Raw genomic sequence first — 21,059 nt, 5'->3', positions numbered from 1 at the left:
ACTCATGAAATAATAAGTGCTATCGCCAGGGGATGTCAAATTAATTCCATATTGTTAGATTTCCAGAAGGCTTTCGACACCGTTCCTCACGAGCATCTTCTAACCAAACTGTGTGCCTATGTAATATCGGCTCAGCTGTGCGACTGGATTCGTTATTTCCTATCATAAAGGTCACAGTTCGTAGTAATAGACGGAATGCCATCGAGTAAAGCAAAAGTAATATCCTGCTTTACCCAAGTAAGTGTTATAGGGACTCTATTGTTCCTGATCTATAATAACGACATAGGAGACAATCTAAGTATCCCTCTTAGATTGTTTGCAGATGATGCTTTCCCGTCTTATAAAGTCATCAGATGTCCAAAACGAATTGCAAAATGATTTAGATAAGATATCGGTATGGAGCGAAAAGTGGCAATTAGCCCTGAATAAGGAAAAGTGTGAAGCTATTCACATGAATACTAAAAGAAATCCGTTACATTTCGATTACGATATAAGTCACGCAGATCTTAAGGTTGTAAATGCAACTTAATACTTAGGGATTACAACTACAAATAACCAAAATTGAAACGATGACATAGATAATATTGTGGGTAGAGCAAATCAAAGACTGAGATTCATTGGCAGAACACTTAGAAGGTGCAACAGTCCTACTAAAGAAACTGCTTTCATCACGCTTGTCCGCCCTATTCTGGAGTATTGCTGTGCGGTGCGGGATCCGCATCAGGTGGGACTGACGGATGACATCGAAAAAGTTCAAAGAAGGGCAGCTCGTTTTGTATTATGGCGAAACAAGGGAGATAGTGCCACAGACGTGATACGTTAATTGGAGTGGTAATCATTAAAACAAAGACGTTTTTCGTTGCGACGGGACCTTCTCATGAAATTTCAATCACCAGTTTTCTCCTTAGATTACGAAAACATTCTGTTGGCACCCACCTACATAAGAAGAAATGATCATCAGGATAAAATAAGGGAAATCATGGCTCGCACAGAAAAATTTAAGTGTTCGTTTTTCCTGCGTGCCGTTCGAGAGTGGAACGGTACAGAGGCAGCTTGAAGGTCGTTCATTGAACCCTCTGCCAGCACTTTATTGTGAATAGCAGAGTAATCACGCCTGTTAATGAAAGTACCAGCTATTGGCTTACAGAAATTAAATAAGATCCATCAGGAAAAAAATAAATCACTGAAGTCAGAAGAAAGCACATCATTCGTATTTACATCTACATCTAAATCTACATGGATACTCTGCAAATCATACTTAATTGCCTGGCAAAGGGTTGATCGAACCACCTTCACAATAATTCTCTGTTATTCCAATCCGAACAGCGTGCAGAAAAAACGAACACCTATATGTTTCCGCACGAGCTCTGATTTCCTGTGTTTTATTACGATGATCGTTTCTCCTTACGTAGACCGGCGTCAACAATATATTATGGCATTCGGAGTTGAAAGTTGGTGATTGAAATTTCATAAGAAGTATCCCGCCGCAACGAAAAAAAAAACGACTTTGTTTTAATAATTTCCACCACAAATCCTGTATCATGTCCATGACACTCTCTCCCCTAATTCACGGTGATACAAAACGTGCTGCCCTTCTCTGAACATTCTCGGTGTACTCATTTGATTCCATCTGGTAAGGATCCCAGACCGAGCAGTCCGAAAAGAGGACGGACAAGTGCAGTGTAGGCAGTCCCTTTAGTAGATCTGTTGCATCTTCTAAGTGTTCTGCCAATAAACCGTAGTTTTTCGTTCGCCTTCCCCACAACATTTTCTGTGTGTTATTTGCAACTTAAGTTGCTCGTAATTGCAGTTCCTAGGTACTTCATTAAATTTACGCTCTTTAGATCTGATTGATTTATCGTGTAACAGAAGTTCGATGGATTCCTTTTAGCAGTCGTGTGGATGAGCTCATAAATGCATAAATAAATAAATATTTACGCAGCAACTGCCAATTTTCGCATGATATAGATATCTCTTCTAAATAGTTTTCCTACTTGTTTTGATCTTCTTATAATTTTACTAGACGATAAACGACGGCATTATCTGCAGACAAGCTATGACTATCGTTCATATTGCTCCTAAATTGTTTACATAGATAAGGAACAGCAGGAGGCATATAAAACTACCTTGTGGAACGCCAGAAATCACTTTTGTTTTAGTCGATGTCTTTCTGTCAGTGCCGGACGTTGTGACCGAGCGGTTCTAGGTGCTTCAGGCTGGAAGCGCGCTGCTGCTACGGTCGCAGGTTAGAATCCTGCCTCGAGCATGGATGTATGGGATGTCCTTAGGTTAGTTAGGTTTACGTAGTTCTAAGCCTAGGGGACTGATGACCTTAGTTGTTAAGTCCTATAGTGCTTAGAGCCATTTGAACCATTTGAGTCTTTCTGTCAATCAGTAAGAATTGTGACCGCACTGTCAGGAAATCACGAGTCCTGTCGCATAACTGGGTGGATATTTCATAAGCGAGTAATCTGATTACAAGCTGCTTTTGTGGCACAGTGTCAAATGCCTTCCGGAAATGTAGAAATTCGGAATCAATTTGAAATCCCTTGTCAATAGCACTCAAGACTTCCTGTGAGTAAAGAGCTAGTTGTGTTTCACAAGTCCGATGTTTCCTAAATCCGTGTTGACTATTTGTCAGTGTGGCAATAGACCGTTCTGATCGAGGTAATTCATAATGTTCGAACGCAATATATGTTCCAAAATCATGCTGTATATCGACGTTAATGACAGGGCCTGTAATTTAGGCGTTTCACTGCAGCGTGAGATACACGCGTGCTGTCTCCTTGACCGCAACGAAGCTGCGAGATTCAGCTTTGCGGCTGCAGGCGATGCTCGCTTATTTTTCATCGTCACACGCGTCAACAGTTGACCTCCGGGTACAGGGCTTCGTTAGGATGCAAATTAAGATGTCGATCGGTGCTGTCTTAATGAGTTCCAGGAAACCAAGTGGTGTTGGTCAAGTGGTGTTGGTTTGTCCGTTCTGCTGAAATCTTCCGCACTCTCGCACTGTGAATAGTACAGTGATTTTTAATAAAAGAAGAATAAAGCAATGTGCAGCAGTTTCGCACAGATAATTACTTTCTGTATAAAATCGGTGAAAAAACAGTCTATACCGCGATGGTACTTTATTAAAATTGAAAGTTTCAGCGACTGAGGCCAACTGACTGTTCCACACATTGTGAGCTTCAGCTGTTGGTGCTGTCTGAAGATTGCCTAAGTACATAGGCCGGAACTGGTCAGTTCAATAAAGTATCTTCGAAATCTAGACTGTGTTTTCATTGACTTTATATACATTACAAGATCACAGCTTCCCGAAAATGTTACCAAAAATTTTAATTACTTTCTGTTTTAAAAAGTAAGACGCTAAGATAAAAATTCAACTGACAGGTGCTGGTTAGTATGTTAGTTAGTTATTTACTTGTTCCATTGATGAGTCTCAGGGTAAGCTTTATGATGTGGAACGTGTCAAAATGTATAAGAAATGCACACATGAATCAAAGCTTTTTATTAAGCTTAAAACCTTTTTTAGCTGCCCCATTCCAGGAAATGGCACAAAATGCATATATTATATACATACATTTATTTATTCCTATTCAGTAATCATCTATGGTTAGAAGGATTTGTCAAGGAGATATAATTTCAGTTTATTTTTGAAACTGTTACTGCTTTCTGTCAGACATTTTATTTCATCTGGTAATTTATCGAAAAATTTTACAGCAGCATATTTTACCCCTTTCTGTGGCATAGATAGGTTGAGTAAAGGATACTGTCTTTCTTTCTTCTGGTATTATAATCATGGGTGTCACTGTTGTTTCTAAGCTGGTCCATGTCGTTGAGATCAAATTTCATTAGTGAGTAAATGCACTGTGAGGCTGTTGTAAGAGCTCCTAACCTTTTAAACAGATGCCTACAAGATGTGCGCCTATGAGCCTCGCAAATTATTCCAACCATTTTTTTTTTTTTTTTTTTTTTTTTTTTTTTTTTTTTTTTTTTTTTTTTTTTTTGACCAGTGAATACATTTTGCCTAAGTGTTGAGTTGCCCCAAAATATTATTCCAAAAGACACCAGAGAAAGGAAGTCTGCAAAGTATGTTAGCTTACTAATTTCTGTATCCTCAAAATTGACAATTATTCTGATTGCAGAAGTTGCTGGACCTATTCGCTTCAGGAGATTTAAAATATAAATTTTCCAGTTAAGATTCCCATCTATATGTACACCCAAAGGCTTAGTATGCTCTACCCTGGTTACTGACTTCTGCTGATGTGTTACATTTATTGAAGGAACTGTACTTTTTGCAGTAGAAAATGGGATGTGCTGTGTTTTCTAAAAGTTCAGAGCAAGCCCATTAGCAGAAAACCAATCAATAACTTTTTCAAAGACATTGTTTGTATCATCTTCTATTGAAGTTTCTTTTATTGGATTAATAATGATGCTTGTATCATCAGCAAACAGTGTCAGGCTAGTTTCTTGCTTCAGATATTCAGATATTCGTATTTAATTGCATAGCACTCATTTCTTAATAATTACCGACTCTGAACCGCTTGAATTTTGACTGTTGCTTACTTTCCTATCCTTTTTCTCTGCACAAAGTATGATGGGTTAATGAAAATTATAACACAAATTCAAAATCCAAGTCATTTTTGAGCATTGTAAATACAGGCATGAGATGCCACACCTTCAGGCGACGGCAATAAATTTTTATAATTTTTTATATTAAATAATGTGAAGAATTTGAGGCTAAAAGTTAATTCAGAAACTTCGGTAATTAATGAGTGAGCAGATTTGCCTATCAGTGCGATGCTAGGGTAGCAGAGAGAAAATACCTTGATAAGTCACGGATTATTGCCAACTGGGCCATTTCCTGCGATGCACTTGCGACTTATTTGCATTGTCAAGTTTTAGACTGTTGTAAGCCAGCGAGAGCACTCCAAGACAGGAAACCAAAGAAGTGCTAACGTTTATGTTATAACAGGTAAACAGTAATTGGAGGCGCATCCGAATATTGAAGACGCTCTGGGGAGCTGTACCAGGGTAGCAGTTTCAGTTCAGCGAATTTGCCGTTAATTCCATACACAGTCTAGACGCTGTTTTAAGGTATCACAGTAGATGAGAGGTCACAAAATGGCAGGTCTTAGCACAGGCAGCAAACTTGATACATGTTGCTGAGAACAGCATCGTCAGTGGATTCATGCAGATTGCAGTAGATAGGAGAGAAACTGCTGCAACACTTGTCCAACTACCGAGAGAAAGGCTCCACCCTTAGCGCAGGACAAAGTGACTAGGCGTACTACACTGAAGTGCTAAAGAAACTGGTATAGGCATGAGTATTCAAATACAGAGATATGTAAACAGGCAGAATACGACGCTGCGATCGGTAACGCCTGAATAAGACACAAAATGTCTGGCGCAGTTGTTGGATCGGTTAGTGCTGCTACAGTCGCACGTTATCAAGATTGAAGTGAGTTTGAACGTGGTGTTATTGTCGGCGCACGAGCGATGGGACATTGCATCTCCGAGGTAGCGATGAAGTGGGGATTTTCCCGTACGACCATTTCACGAGTGTACCGTGAATATCAGGAATCCGGTAAAACATCAAATATCCGACATCGCTGCTGCTGGAAAAAGATCCTGCAACAACGGGACCAACGACGATGAAAGAGAATCGTTCAACATGACAGAAGTGCAACCCTTCCCAAGATTGGTGCAGATTTCAATGCTGAGCCATAACCAAGTGTCAGCGTGGAACCATTCAACGAAACGTCTTCGAAATGGGCTTTCTGTGCGAAGGCCCACTCTTGTAACCTGGATGACTGTACGACACGAAGCTTTACGCCTCGCCTTGGCCTGTTAACACCGACATTGGACTGTTGATGACCTGAAACATGTTGTCTGGTCGGACGAGTCTCGTTTCAAATTGTATCGAGTGGATGGACGTGTATGGGTACAGAGACAACCTTACGAATGCATGGAGCCCGCATGTCAGCAGGGGACTTTTGAAGCTGGTGGAGGCTCTGTAATGGTGTGGGGCGTGTGCAGTTGGAGTGATATGGAACCCCTGCTACGTCTAGATACTACTCTGACAGGTGACACATACCTAAACATCCTGTCTGGGCACCTGAATCCATTTATGTCCATTGTGCATTCTGGCGGACTTGGGCAGTTCCATCAGGACAATGCGACACCTCAAACGTCCAGAATTGCAACAGGAACATTCGTCTGAGTTGCTCTGGCCACCAAACTCCCCAGGCATGAACATTATTGAACATATCTGGGATGCCTTGCAACGTCCTGTTCAGAATACGTCTCCACCCACTTGTATTCTTACGGATTTATGGACAGGCCTGCGGGATTCATGGTGTCAGTTCCCTCCAACACTACTTCAGACATTAGTTGCGTCATGATGTAAGGCAGGTGTATCACTTTCTTTGACTCTTCAGTGTAAGAAGGGTGGTGAAGTTTAGCTTTCAGCTGGACGCTGTAGCTGCCAGACATGTTTTCGTTAAAGACTAGGAACATACCTGCCTACAGAGTAGGGGAAGGGGAGGTCACCAGGGAGGTGCAGAGCTACACGCCAGATTTCCCGATGCCTGTGAAGTGCCGGTAGACTGGCGGGAGGATATACGAACTACTCATGTGCCCTCAAAATCCTTTAAAAATTCCGGACTTTCTTATTCAGAGGAGTTCTCAGTCACACCATAGGAACGCCCACTACGTATCGCTCGATGCCAGCCTCAGGTAAGCTCCGATTCAGGTCTGTTTTCTCACTTGGAGTGCCGATCAAATGTTTCTACTTAACGATTGTTACTTATGTTAACTCTCTCTCTTTGGATTCAGGCACTGACTTCTCTTGCACTAACAGTCTAGCTCTTTGCTTTTTCTAATGCTTAGAAATAGACTTCGGTGTTCAAATGGTTCAAATGGCTCTGAGCACTATGGGACTCAACTGCTGTGGTTATCAGTCCCCTAGAACTTAGAACTTCTTAAACCTAACTAACCTAAGGACATCACACACATCCATGCCCGAGGCAGGATTCGAACCTGCGACCGTAGCAGTCCCACGGTTCCGGACTGCGCGCCTAGAACCGCGAGACCACCGCGGCCGGCAGCCTTCGGTGTATTAGTTAGTGTGAATGCAATGTTTCAGACACTTGAGTTCCTTGAGTCACCTGTGAGTATCTTTATCGAGTCCCAAAATTCACACTTCTCACAGGAGCCCTGTGACAGTGTTCGGCGGAAGCAACCACGTGAATCACAGAGAGTTTACTTTTCTGCACTTGCTCCTAGCTGCTCGGAAACTGCAGTCTGACCCAGACCCCTCTTTAAAGCTCTCATACTCGTGCTCTGTCCTATGCTTTGACATGACATTGCGATGAAACGATGTCTCTGTAGAAACGTGAACGCTTTCATCTGCAGGTATAGGCCTGCAATGTGAAATCTACCTTTGCTGTGAAAGGTAAATACACAGGGTAAAATTTTGTAAGAAAATTTTATATTGAACCAGAGATGGTGAAATGTAGTATCGATTGTGTAGTAGCATCGCTGCTCAACAGCGATCGCTGGTTCAAGGTGTTATGGGTGATGCGTTAGAGTAACTATAGATGGAGCGATGCATGGAGGACTTACAAGTGCAAAGACGTGTTGTATCTGATGTGTGCTGCGTATGTACTTACTCCCACGGGCTGTAAGGATTTTTTTATTTCAAAGATACCATACTGGAAATAATTAAGGTAAAGAATGTTGTTTTGTTACCAACGCAATGCGCGTATTCGTAAGTGATGACTGAGACAATGTATAGCACTCACGTCCAATGATTTTGTACAGCTTATTGTTAATGTATAATCAGTTTATTGTATGTTAATTGTGGGCATTATTTATTTTCAAAGAGCCAAAATACAAGCCAATACCAGTTCCTAGATCCATGTCGTTCTGTATAAACTATTTTGCCCAGGAAGTTATTGTCTCAGCTATATTTTATTTATTATGCTAAGCAACAGCCTTGCACAGTAGCTGTAAGCCAATTTAAAGCATTAACACAGAGCAGTGCGAGGAGCGTTACCATTGGGCAGAGAAAGCTAAGAAAATTCAGTAATAGAGTTCATTAAGCACAGGGCCGATTATTTTCAAATTGATCAAGTATTGTTTTATTATCAGGGCCAATTCCAAATCAATAGTGTTGCATCACATTCAGATTTTGTGATGCGTAAATTCATGCAGTTTTGGTTAGGTTTTAAAGTTATTGACAGTTTACATTCTCACTGTCAGAAAAGTTCACTACAGGGTAAAGCGCATAAGCGACGAGATGAAATACACTTTCGCATTCCATTCCCATTCTAAGAGATGTTTTGCAGGCTACTGTCAGTTACGTAATTTCAATCATATTTTAAACGTACATGTTTCAGCTTTTAGGAGGTGCCAGTGTCCGCCAACTTAACTTTCTGAGTGCTCCTCTCAGAACAGCTGCAGAAGACACATTTAGGATGATCATAAAATGGAGTGTCACTCTGGTCTGTCGACTTTTTTCGTTTCTAGCTGAGGTATTAAGTAGTACCTGCTCACAGTGGCTCCCACAAACGGTCAAACAGAAAGAAGGGATCACTCGTTTTCGTGATACCTGCAGTAATTCTCTACGCCACATGGACCAATAGTGAGGCGCCACCTAGTAATAGCGTTTCTGAGTGCCAAAATTTCGGCAGTCTGGGAAAGGCTGCTGGGTTTCTACGAGGAAACTGTTTACAAATCTTGTCTCTAGCTTGTAATGACAACCCCCACCTCTAACGCCTTAAAGAATGGAACCCGCATGTATAAAACACAAATGAGTTAGTGCGCTGAATATTTACGTTAAGCATCTAAACCCTTTACTAACGTCATGAAATTATACGTTTCGAAGACATATTAAGTCTCAGCTTTACCTATGATAATGAATACAGGCCGAATCAGTGAATTAAAATTTGTATCAAGGCCAGGATCCGAAGATGGGTCTCTTCCTCACTAGGCAGATGCGCCAACAACTTCTTCGGTCTGCATTAATTATCAAAGATAAAGCTGAGACTTAATACATCTCTGTGTTATATAATAATACGAGGGCCGTTCAGAAAGTAACCTCCGGTTGATTTAAAAAAATACACCAAGTTAAATAAAAATATTTTAATATATACATCTTACAACTACATCTTTGCACTATTTTTCTACATAGTCTCCATAGCGATTGAGGCACTTATCGTATCTCTTCACAAGCTTTGAAATTCCTTCTGCATAAAAATCACCCGCTTGTGCCTGGAGCCAGCCTGTGACCGCATCTTTGAGCTCTTCGTCGTCATCAAACCGCTGTGACCCGAGCCATTTCTTCAAATGCATGAAGAGGTGATAATCACTTGGCGCCAGGTCTGGGCTGTAAGGTGGATGGTTGATAACGTCCCACTTGAAGGACTCAAGAAGGGCCGTTGTTCTGCGAGCAGAGTGAGGACGGGCGTTATCGTGCAAAAAAACGATACCGGAAGTCAGCATACCACGGCGTTTGTTCTGTATAGCCCGTCGTAACTTTTTTATTGCTTCACAGTACACGTCTTGATTAATGGTCGTACCACGTTCCATGAATTCAACCAACAACACCCCTTTGGCATCCCAAAACACCGTTGGCATCAGTTTTCTGGCAGAAAAATCTTGCGAGGCTTTTCTTGGTTTGGTGGGCGAATTTCAATGTGCCCACATCTTTGATTGTTCTTTTGTCTCAGGGTTCACGTACTTAATCCAGATTTCGTCACTGGTCACGATTCTGTTTAACAATGGTTCTCCTTCGTCCTCATAACGTGACAGAAAGTCTAATGCAGAGGCCATTCTTTGAGTTTTGTGGTGGTCGGTAAGAATTTTGGGCACCCATCGTGCACAGAACTTACGGTAACCCAATCTTGCTGTCACTATCTCGTACAAGAGAGTCTTAGAAATCTGTGGAAAACCAGTAGACAACTCCGACATTGAGAAACGTCGATTTTCACGAACTTTTGCATCAACTGTCTGAACGAGTTCGTCAGTCACCAATGATGGTCTACCACTCCTCTCTTCATCATGAACGTTTTCTCGTCCACTTTTAAATAAACGTACCCATTCACGGACAACTCCTTCACTCATAACTCTTGGTTCGTACACGGCACAAAGCTCACGATGAATAGCTGCTGCAGAATATCCTTTGGCTGTAAAAAACCTTATGACAGCACGCACTTCACATTTGGCGGGGTTTTCTATTGCAGCACACATTTCAAACTGCCACAAAAACTAAACTAGCGCAGGTACGACGTTCACTCGACCACGGCTTGATGCCGACTGACCTGTTGAGTGCGTGAACGCACAGATGGCGTCGCTACTGCCCCCACAACCCGCACTGTGACCAATCGGAGGTTACTTTCTGAACCCACACTGCGGCGGGTCTGGGTCGGTTATTCATTCCCTCGTACGTCTCGTATTATAATGTCAACCTACCTCAGTACGGTTTCGGCCGACGTCCCTTCACTCTGCAATCGTACGTACTTACCAGGCAGTGAAAAAGCAGCGTTGTGGAAGAATGCCACCTACTACCTTCGCTGCTGAGGCCGCGTAACTCTAGTAGTGAAAAACAATTCATGCAAGTTCATATTTATCAAGATTTCTGGCGGTAATATGGAGTATTTTTGACTGAAATACCCGTCCGAAAATTCCAAGAAAACAGAGGGAAATGGCTACCAAGTCCTTATTTAGTGATATACGACTCCATCAGTCACAATTCATAGTCACAACTACAGGTTTCACACGCAAAAGCAGCCTGATTCCATATCAGTCCGACCCGACTGATTACGCGATCTCACAGTCTCTGATACACTATTGTAAGTGAGTTTCACATTTGGTCTTATCAATGGGCTTTTATAAAAGCAATGCTCCCCATATATTCCACAATGAAATGCGGAATATGCCTTGCGGAATTTTCAATAGAGGGCGAAAACTCACACGCTCGTAACTCTTCAACCAATAGACTCAGACACATCAAACTTTACTTAAATTGTTCATAAATGAAATCTCCCGCGTTACGACTAGTCCTAAACGCAACGAACTCAACAATTCTTCATTTTACACATAATTTTCCCCGTTACATCTAACATGACCTTTCACGTCTGATGGCTAGCGAACTATCCCACTCTGTGCCTATCTACTTTCAGTACGTGGGAACCTCTTAATTCTGATTGGTTGATCAGTCTGACTGACCAATCAGAATGACCGTTCTAGATTATTCTCGTGGCAAAACTTGCATAAGCCAATCACTCTTCAGAAAGTTATTTACGTAATTCCAAAATGCAAATGTTAATATTATGTTTAATAAAAAAGATCGAAATGAAAACGCTCTAATTCATTCCCATTTATTCACACAACAACATAATAACCAAATATTAATTTGTCTTAAATTTTATACTACGAAATGCAAAGTAATTAAAATTTTTGAAAAGAAAAAATCCCATTAAATTATTTTATATCATGAAAATTCTGGTAATAATTTCAAATGACAACAAAGTTCTGTAAACTGAGTGTCTGTTTTATGACTTTTAAGTAATTTTTTCAGACTCCGAAACTATAACAGATAAAAAGCTAAAATTTTGATATGATTTTCTACTGAATAACAAAAAGTAGTATACCAAGTTTCAAACCAATTGGATAATATTTACTATAGTTTATTTAGATTCGTAGGAGGGTGTGAATATATACGTTCGTACTAGATGACGCGTTAGCCCGTTCTCGTGGTGGCTCCTAGCGATAACTGTACTATGAGTCATTGCTAAGACACAATTCTGCAGTATCCCTTCAGCCACCGGCACCACGTCTGCGTATCTTACTGCAATAAATGTTATCCTGTAATAATAGTCTACTTAAGGTGCAGGCAGAAATATCCCCATTTCGTTCCATATTGTTGTACAATTCTAACGTTGGAGAGCCTCTGCAAAACTGATGCGATCTAAGAAGGGGAACATCAGGATCGGCTGAGCCATGAAATAGTGTTTCTATTAGGGAGAGAGATACACTGGGGTAATCGGTGTGGTTGTGTTACCTGCAGTGTTGGAGTGGTGCAAGGTTTAGTGCCTTTACCTTGTGAGTGGGAGACCTGTGTTCGAATCCCAGCCTTGGCATAAATTTTCATTCATTGCTTCGGCCTCTATTCAACATCATAGATAAAACCTTTCTGGTTGAAGTCCTTAATAAGCAAAACATTGTTTTCCTTTATTTATTTTCTGGGGCTGTAAGCAAGAAAACGTCTAGAAAAGTTTGAAATGACGTTTTAACTTCGTTGTAATCCCTAAGTGCTCTCTTTATCAGATATCTGATGACCGTTGGCTGGGTAATTTTCGCTCCATTTTAAGAACAACTATTTATTCACACATCTCAGCGTACAGGACGTCATTTATTTATTTCTTAATTTATTTACACGTCTAATTCCGTAGGACCAAATTGAGGAGCAAATCTCGAAGGTCATGGAACGTGTCAGTACATGAAATTACAACGTAAAAGTAATAACAGATAAAATAAAATATTTATGAACCCAAGAAAAAGTCAAGCCATAAATTTACGTAAACGCAATCAAGAATATAACATAAGAACCAGCTTAATTTTTCAAGGAACTCCTCAACAGTATAGAAGGAGTGACCCGTGAGGAAACCCTTCGGCTTCGATTTGAAAGCGCGTGGATTTCTGTCAAGATTTTTGAATTATTGTGGTAGCTTATTGAAAATGGATGCAGCAGTATACTGCACACTTTTCTGTGCAAGAGTTAAGGGAGTGCTATCCAGACGCAGACTGGATTTCGCCGAATATTAACTGAGTGGATGGTGTTAGGATGGGAATAGTTACCCCATAATATGATACCATACAACATAGACGAAGCAAAGTAGACAAATTTTCTTATCGTACGATCACTTACTATTGATATCGCTCGAATAGCAAAAATGGCAGCATTCAGTCTTTGAACAAGATGCTAAACGTGGGTTTTCCATGACAGTTTACTGTCTATCTGAACACCTAGAAATCTGAACTGTTTAGTTTCACTAATCATATGCCTATTCTGTGAAATTAAAACGATAGGTTTTGTTGCAACTGTAAAAACTGAGACTTACTGTGATTTAGCGTTAGTTTATTTTCTACAGGCCATGAACTTGTGTCATAAGCTGCACTTTTTTTGAAACAGAGCCAAAGTTGCACACAACGTCCTGTATAACCAAGCTAGTGTCATCAGCAAACAGAAATATTTTAGAGTTATCCATATATTATATAAATAAGGAACAGGAGTGGCCCCAACACTGATTCCTGGGACACCCCCATTTGACCATACCCCATTCAGGCCCCACAGCTATTCTCAACACTGTGAATAATGACCTTTTGCTATCTGTTGTTAAAGTAAGAGGTGAACCAATTGTGAGCTACTCCCTGTATTCCATAATGGTCCAACTTCTGGAGCAATATTTTGCGATCAATACAATCAAACGCTTTAGTTAAATCAAAAAGTATGCCTAGCGTTCGAAACCATTTGTTTAATCCATCCAGTACCTCACTCAGAAAAGAGAATATAGCATTTTCAGTTGTTAAACTACTTAAAGCCGAACTGTACATTAGATAGCAAATTATGTGATCTAAGATAATCAATTGTTCTTACATACACAGCCTTTTCAATAACTTAAGCAAACACTTATGGAATAGAAATATGTCTAAAATTGTCTACATTACCCCTTTCTCCCTTTCTATAAACCGGCGTTACTACCGAACACTTTAATCTTCAGGAAACTGATCATTCTTAAAGAAAAAAATACAAATATGGCTAAGTATAGGTCTAACATGTACTTTAATGTTCTGCTAGGCACTCCATCATATCCGTCAGAGTCCTCACTTTTCAGTGATTTAATCATTGCCTCAATCTCCCCCTTATCAGTATCACAGTGGAGTATTTCAGACATTTATCTCAGAAGGGCAGGCAAGTGCATGCTGTACAATGATATACATTCAGTGATGTGTGTGTGTGTGTGTGTGTGTGTGTGTGTGTGTGTGTGTGTGTGCGTGTGGATGGGTGGGTGTTTTTGTGCGTGTGCATGCGTGCTTAAATTGCCTACAAAATGTGTTGCGAATAGATTTAGTAGTAAAGAAGTATTAAATTGAAACGTCATGCTTCATACAAAAGCTGGCCGAAGTGGCCGCGCGGTTCTGGCGCTGCAGTCTGGAACCGCGAGACCGCTACGGTCGCAGGTTCGAATCCTGCCTCGGGCATGGATGTGTGTGATGTCCTTAGGTTAGTTAGGTTTAACTAGTTCTAAGTTCTAGGGGACTAATGACCTCAGCAGTTGAGTCCCATAGTGCTCAGAGCCATTTGAACCATTCATACAAAAGTTTTAGTGCATGAACAGTAAAAATATAATAAGAGATTAACTTTTCCCCCGAATAGACTACTACCTTAACGCTGGCGGGTAGGTTTGTGGGATCAACTGAGATATGCTGACGGGAGCAATGCTACGTGTAGGGCCATCCATATCAGACCAGTCAGTTCATGAGATTCTGGACAAAGTGTAGTCCTCACAGGTGCTCCCTTCGTGGGAGTATATGGGTGGTAATCACATGGGCCCTGTAGCTATGTCTGACATTACTTTCACTTACTTGTGTCAGGCTTCTTCTGTTTTCTTTTCTATAGGTTCTATAGGCCTCCCTTGGCCAACTCTTGTTTTTATCGACCCAAATGGCATTAGGTCTGGAGGCCCGAGTGTCTCTTTTATTCTCGTCTTCACTATCTACTTTCAGGGGAGGCGGTGCACTGCGAGCCATACAGAAGGCAGCCCAGAAACCCCTGGCCTACAGGTCCGGGGTTTCTGGGCGATCTAAGCACCCTGCCTGAGAAAAAATTCTAATAAAGCTCTGAACTGAAAGGATAAAATAACGACGAACATGCCTCAGCAGAGGGCAAAGAATCGGCTAATAATGTACGTATGAGCTGCCACATGGAATATGTAGCATCACGGAATAATAAAGAGCAGGAAATTATTATGGAAATTGAAGAACATAAAACGACCGTATGTACAGTGACTGACGGCAAAAATGAAAGGCAATCCTAATCAGCAGAAAAAGATTAACTTTTTTCGTTTCGTTATTTTGTAGGAGATACCAGCAAGAAAACGTTTCGTAATTTTTATTGCCTCAGGAAGCCACTATATAGGCAAGCTGGAAACAGAACCCGATGGACGTAGTAGCAGGTTCTTGATGAAGACTATGATGACAGCTAGAAAGACCGACCGCATCCGAACCTCGGAGGCACCGAAGCTGCCGCTCAGGCGATGCTAAAAATTCTACTGCAGTCACAGTGTCACTTTACAGAAGCAAATATTCTGAAAATTTACAATCATTTAACTCGTTGCTAAGATAGTTAAGAAACACGTAAACACAATTAATCTTGAGTTCGACTCTCCTCAGTTCAATAGCTTCTAGCAAAGTCGATGTTTTATACACTGCACACATACTCTGAAATCTGAAGATGTAACGTGGAAATTTTAACAGCATACGCGTTTTGATGAAAAAATTATACAGAGGATTCACAAATTATCGTTGGTTTAGCGAAATTTAATAGCAGACGAAGTTTGAAATAAGAGAGTTGAAACTGTAATAGTAGATGGATTTTAGTATAAACACAGCACGTGGTAGTTTCTATAGCGTTATGCTCAATATATTCAAAGTTATTCCAGACATTGTGGATTTTGATCGAGAATGTTCTAAAGTGTAACAGATTATCTCCTCTTTAGAATTATGTGGTGGTGGTGGCAAGTTCCCATGGGACCAAACTGCTGAGGTCATATAACTTAAAGTAACTTACGCTAAGTACAACAGACGCACCCATGCCCGAGGGAGGACTCGAACCTCTGACTGTGGGAGCCGCGCGAATCTTGGCAAGACGGCCAAGACCGTGCGGCTACCCCGCACGGCAAGAATTATGTCATGGTCTGGATACTGACTATAAAATGGTTAAGATATGCCCAGTTTCAGGGAAATTAAAATATTATTAAAGGGCACATTGGTGACAGAAACCGCAGTTCAGAAGATAATAGCTACCTAAAGTGCTATTTAAAATGTCATACAAGTTATATGTAGTGGAATAGAGACTCAAAATTTAAATGTGGTTTTCTTTAAGCGTTTATCTTTTGTACAAACATCAGGAGACTCATTAGAGGTTTTATACGGCAATTGGGGTGCTTTTAAAGCATGTATTTAGGTACGTTGATGGTCGAAAAGGAAGTGTTTTGTGCACTGTTTGCACTGGGGGCTTATACTGGATGTAATAGGTAAAAACGTCGATATTACTATTGTTGACTGAGCTCGGTGTACTGAACAACATTACATCAGTATTTACGCCATTTGCAGACTAGTTATTATAGCTATTAGCAGCGCTATGTTTGTAGGTTATTTAGTACCTCCAAAAACTGGTAGCGAGAACAAGCGGTTAATGCTTGTTTTCTCCTGGGCAGCAGGTTCAGGTGTTTAAGTGGAGATGCATGGACGCACAACAGGCGATCTATACTGATGGGGATAGTCCATTTACTGCGCAGTTAGGACCATGCAGAAAACATCAGGTAATAAAGTTTGTGACGTGTTTGTGGGAAGACTGTTTCACACAGAGAAAAAATAACCAACACAATGACGTGCATACATATGAAGATACCACATACAAAATACCTGCACTTAACACCCATCATATCATGTATATATAGCTCCACCTCCAGCAAAGCAGTGAGAAACAGCGCATCGCAGTCTATCAGGGAGTGACTGTCAGTGTATGTTGGAGCTGTGTGATGTATTCATTTGTGATGGTAGGTGTAGCCATGAGTACACGCCTCGAATGACTGCTGCAATGGAACTTTAAATTATTGAGAGAGAGGCTTTGGTCGTATTTGATCCGCATTGTATACAATTCAGCTTTCGTGCGAAAATACGACAGTCTCATCCATTCATGTTTAGCGAGTGTTTGTGAGCTGCTCATATTCAAAAACTGCGTTCTACTGCTGCAGTTGACTTTCCAGTTTTAGTGGAGCCAAACCGTCAGGGATTAGTCTGGCTGATGTCTACTGGGAACAGAATCTGAAGAAGTGTCAATAGGATTTTGATACTGAAGTGTGCTAGGTGCTGAGGAAAGGGAACAATTTTGCCGAAATGTTAGCATTTTAAGAGTGTGATGTGAAGAATGAATGTATGGATTTCTTCTTGGAACTTTGATTAAATGATTTCTCTAGCTACTTCCTCAGCATCAAGTAAGAGGGTTTTTTTTATTTTACAGGGTGATTCAAAAAGAATACCACAACTTTAAAAATGTGTATTTAATGAAAGAAACATAATACAATCTTCTGTTATACATCATTACAAAGAGTATTTAAAAAGGTTTTTTTCCGCTCAAAAACAAATTCAGAGACGTTCAATATGGCCCCCTCCAGACACACGAGCAATATCAACCCGATACTCCAACTCGTTCCACACTCTCTGTAGCATATCAGGCGTAACAGTTTGGATAGCTGCTGTTATTTTTCGTTTCAAATCATCAATGGTGGCTGGGAGAGGTGGCCGAAACACCATATCCTTAACATACCCCCATAAGAAAAAATCGCAGGGGGTAAGATCAGGGCTTCTTGGAGGCCAGTGATGAAGTGCTCTGTCACGGGCTGCCTGGCGGCCGATCCATCGCCTCGGGTAGTTGACGTTCAGGTAGTTACGGACAGATAAGTGCCAATGTGGTGGCGCTCCATCCTGCTGAAATATGAATTGTTGTGCTTCTTGTTCGAGTCGAGGGAACACCCAATTCTCTAACATCTCCAGATACTGTAGTCCAGTTACAGTAGCACCTTCGAAGAAAAAAGGACCAAAAACTTTATTGGCTGAAATGGCGAACAAATGTACAACTAAATGAAACTTTATAGCTCCCTTAATTCGCCGACAGATAGTGCTTAGCTCTGCCTTTTGTCGTTGCAGAGTTTTAAATTCCTAAAGTTGTGGTATTCTTTTTGAATCACCCTGTATTTTGTTTTATTTTCCCTATGGAGAACTGGAAATGCAGACAAGTGGAATGCAGACGACTGGTAACCTACAGGTAACTCTTCTACGGCTTTTACTGTTGTTTTCATCAGTGCAGGCCCTTGTTGTATGGTGGACGGTATTAGGACAAAACTATCAAACTTAAAACTGAAAATCTAACCACCCACCCCATTACAATCAGACGCCAACTGCGACAGTCCAGTAGTCGTATCATTAGCTGTAATAGACATACAGTGCATCTAGATTATTCTCAACGCAGACGTGTCAAATACAGTCATCGGAAGCCATCACCGCTGCAGTGCCTCAAAAGTCTGCAACGAGGTGAGGGGCAACCAAAGCAAAGATTTTCGAAACAGACGAATAAATAGGATAGGGCTCGCAATTGAAAAATGTCTCTATTGTGTGTTTCCTCTTTAAAATGAAATGTTCTTACACTTGCAATATTCTCTTAGAATGATAGCATTTCCACGAATTGCTTCGATAGTAGTAATATATAAATACAGCGTTTGTTCAACATTCTTCCCTACAATTTTTCTGTTAGTGTACAAAATAATAGTAAAATATAAACTTTCATAGCAGGAATTGTCACAATTAATAAACTATTACGGGCTATTACGCCGTGGTCGAAGAGCCTTCACTTTAAAACCCGACGTTTCGCCCTCATCTGAGGAGGACATTTTCAAGAGGGGTCGTAGTTTTGTTGAATGTCATGGCAAAAGTCGTGTTTTAAAGTGAAATTCCTCCGACCACGGCATAATATCCCGGAATATTTTATTGGCTGTTGTAAAATAGTAGTCACACTTGCTCCAATTCATTCCGTGCAATTGTCATGTTCTGCAGATGCTGTTATCTTACGAAAGGAATAACTTAATTTGTGGACAATTTTGCAAGCGTCAGTTTATCATAAAAGTGCTTCATTATGATTCGTCGAGAATTGTAGCAGGTGTTACATCCAAATCTGGGTCCTGGTGTGCAAGTTTCTAGGGCTGTAATGAGGCAGTACAACTTGTAAACCAACTCCTGTTTCATACATTGTTCTGAGTACATTAAAGTATCTCATCACAAAGATGTCCTGAGTGAGTACGTCTTTATAAGTGAAGTTTTGACCCAAGAAATGATTTACGAGTATAACGCTGTCTGAACGTACTTTAAAAGCATATTGAAGAGCAGTTAGTGTTTACTTTGCGCAACAGAAAGAATTATTGGGATAAATGATTACTTGCGTTAATTTTATGATCACAGTGACTTGTAGCAATTTCATAATCTGACTCAAAGAACAAGCAATAAATTAGAAATTTTATAGGTGAAGCATGTGCAATTAGCGATCTTAGCTCCATCTGATAACCTAACACGTTTCTCTACTAAACGTAGTATATAAAGATCCAAAATAATCACGTTGTACATAATATGATCAGCAGCAAACAGTCACGGGATCTCCATGCCGTCGCTTACCTTCTAACTTGAAAAACATGAACCAATACCCGAAGGTTTTTGCTGATTAGACTTCTGAAAAAAGTTTATACTCACTGCAGTTGTGTCTCGCATCAAGTACAGACAGAAGACGGATGACTACTCGTAGTCCAGGTGCAGAGTCCAAAATGCATGCAGTACCACGTAAATAATCTCATTTTGAACTTGAACTCGTCGGAGATACAGGAATGTAAATAAATCATTGAAGCTTCAGTTCACTGCATAAATATCACGAATCATAATCATAAGTACAGGAAAAATTGTAATTGTTTGTATATTCTCCAAGTTGCATCCAAAGCCACCACCTAAGAATTCTAGAATTCTAGGCACATTAGGAGATTCTGAAAACATTTTAAAAGGGAGAGTGTGATGTATTCAACATGCCTACTATACGTATGGACTAATGAAAACCTGGATCTGCGCCATGCGCATCGAAATATGACTCCCACACTGAACAATAAGAACTAAGTTTGAACACAAGTCACTTCACATGAAAGACATGAAATTGCTGTCAGAAAATATTACACCAAGTAGCCAAAATAGGAGCCACAATCTCACCATACTTTTGTAATGAGCATCAGAGGGCAACTTCAAAGATAGTTGCTACATCAGTGGCCTACAGCAGAGATTTGGAAGAAACAGTCAGAATCTCTCGTAGAAGACCAGCTGGAAATGTAAACAAGAGCAGACTAGCCTGGGTACTTCAAACGCCTTCTATTGGCTGGGGCCTCTATTCAGCAAAGTCCTCTCGGAAGACATGCGTTTACTCAGCTACTCAAAAAATGCGATGCTCTCAGTAGTCGATCATTTAGTACAGAAGATACTGGCAATGTGATCGCGATTTGGAATACGTGGAACAAGGATCATTCTAACACCTGTTTGTTATGTCGCTTTCTTGCCTGCCTGTCTGTTCAGTACAATTTTTGCAACTGATTGCCTGAGATTTTAGATATAACTGAGAACCGGACTACAATTCATTATTGGTTCAAATGGCTCTGAGCACTATGGGACTCAGCTGCTGAGTTCATTAGTCCCCTAGAACTTAGAAGTAGTTAAACCTAACTAACCTAAGGACATCACAAACACCCATGCCCGAGGCAGGATTCGAACCTGCGACCGTAGCGGTCTTGCGGTTCCAGACTGCAGCGCCTTTAACCGCACGGCCACTTCGGCCGGCAATTCATTATTAACTCGCTGTCTTGTCAGTCTGTGTGGTAGGGATGGTGGTGAAAAAGATTAGCAGCTCCTGAGACCTTGGCTTCCCCTGCAGGACCAGCGTGTTGTGTGGGTAGTATAGGAATGCATTTCAGGCAGTATGTGAGCAGACGTGCATAGCTGAGCAGTGAGTGGGGGACAGGGAGGGGGCGAGGAGGAGGCGATAACAGAGAGAGAGATGGAATAGGAAATGTATGCAATATATCTGACACACTGTAGTATAACAGAACACTGGAAGCAGTCGCACCACTGTTCCTGCTGCCTCAGCGATACAGGTGGGGAGATGATGTAATTGTGAGTAAAATTAAGGTATG

The sequence above is a fragment of the Schistocerca piceifrons genome, chromosome 1, assembly GCF_021461385.2.
Source record: "Schistocerca piceifrons isolate TAMUIC-IGC-003096 chromosome 1, iqSchPice1.1, whole genome shotgun sequence".
NCBI lineage: Eukaryota > Metazoa > Arthropoda > Insecta > Orthoptera > Acrididae > Schistocerca > Schistocerca piceifrons.
The sequence above is the reverse complement of the archived record's forward strand: the minus strand, read 5'-3'. Positions refer to the sequence as shown.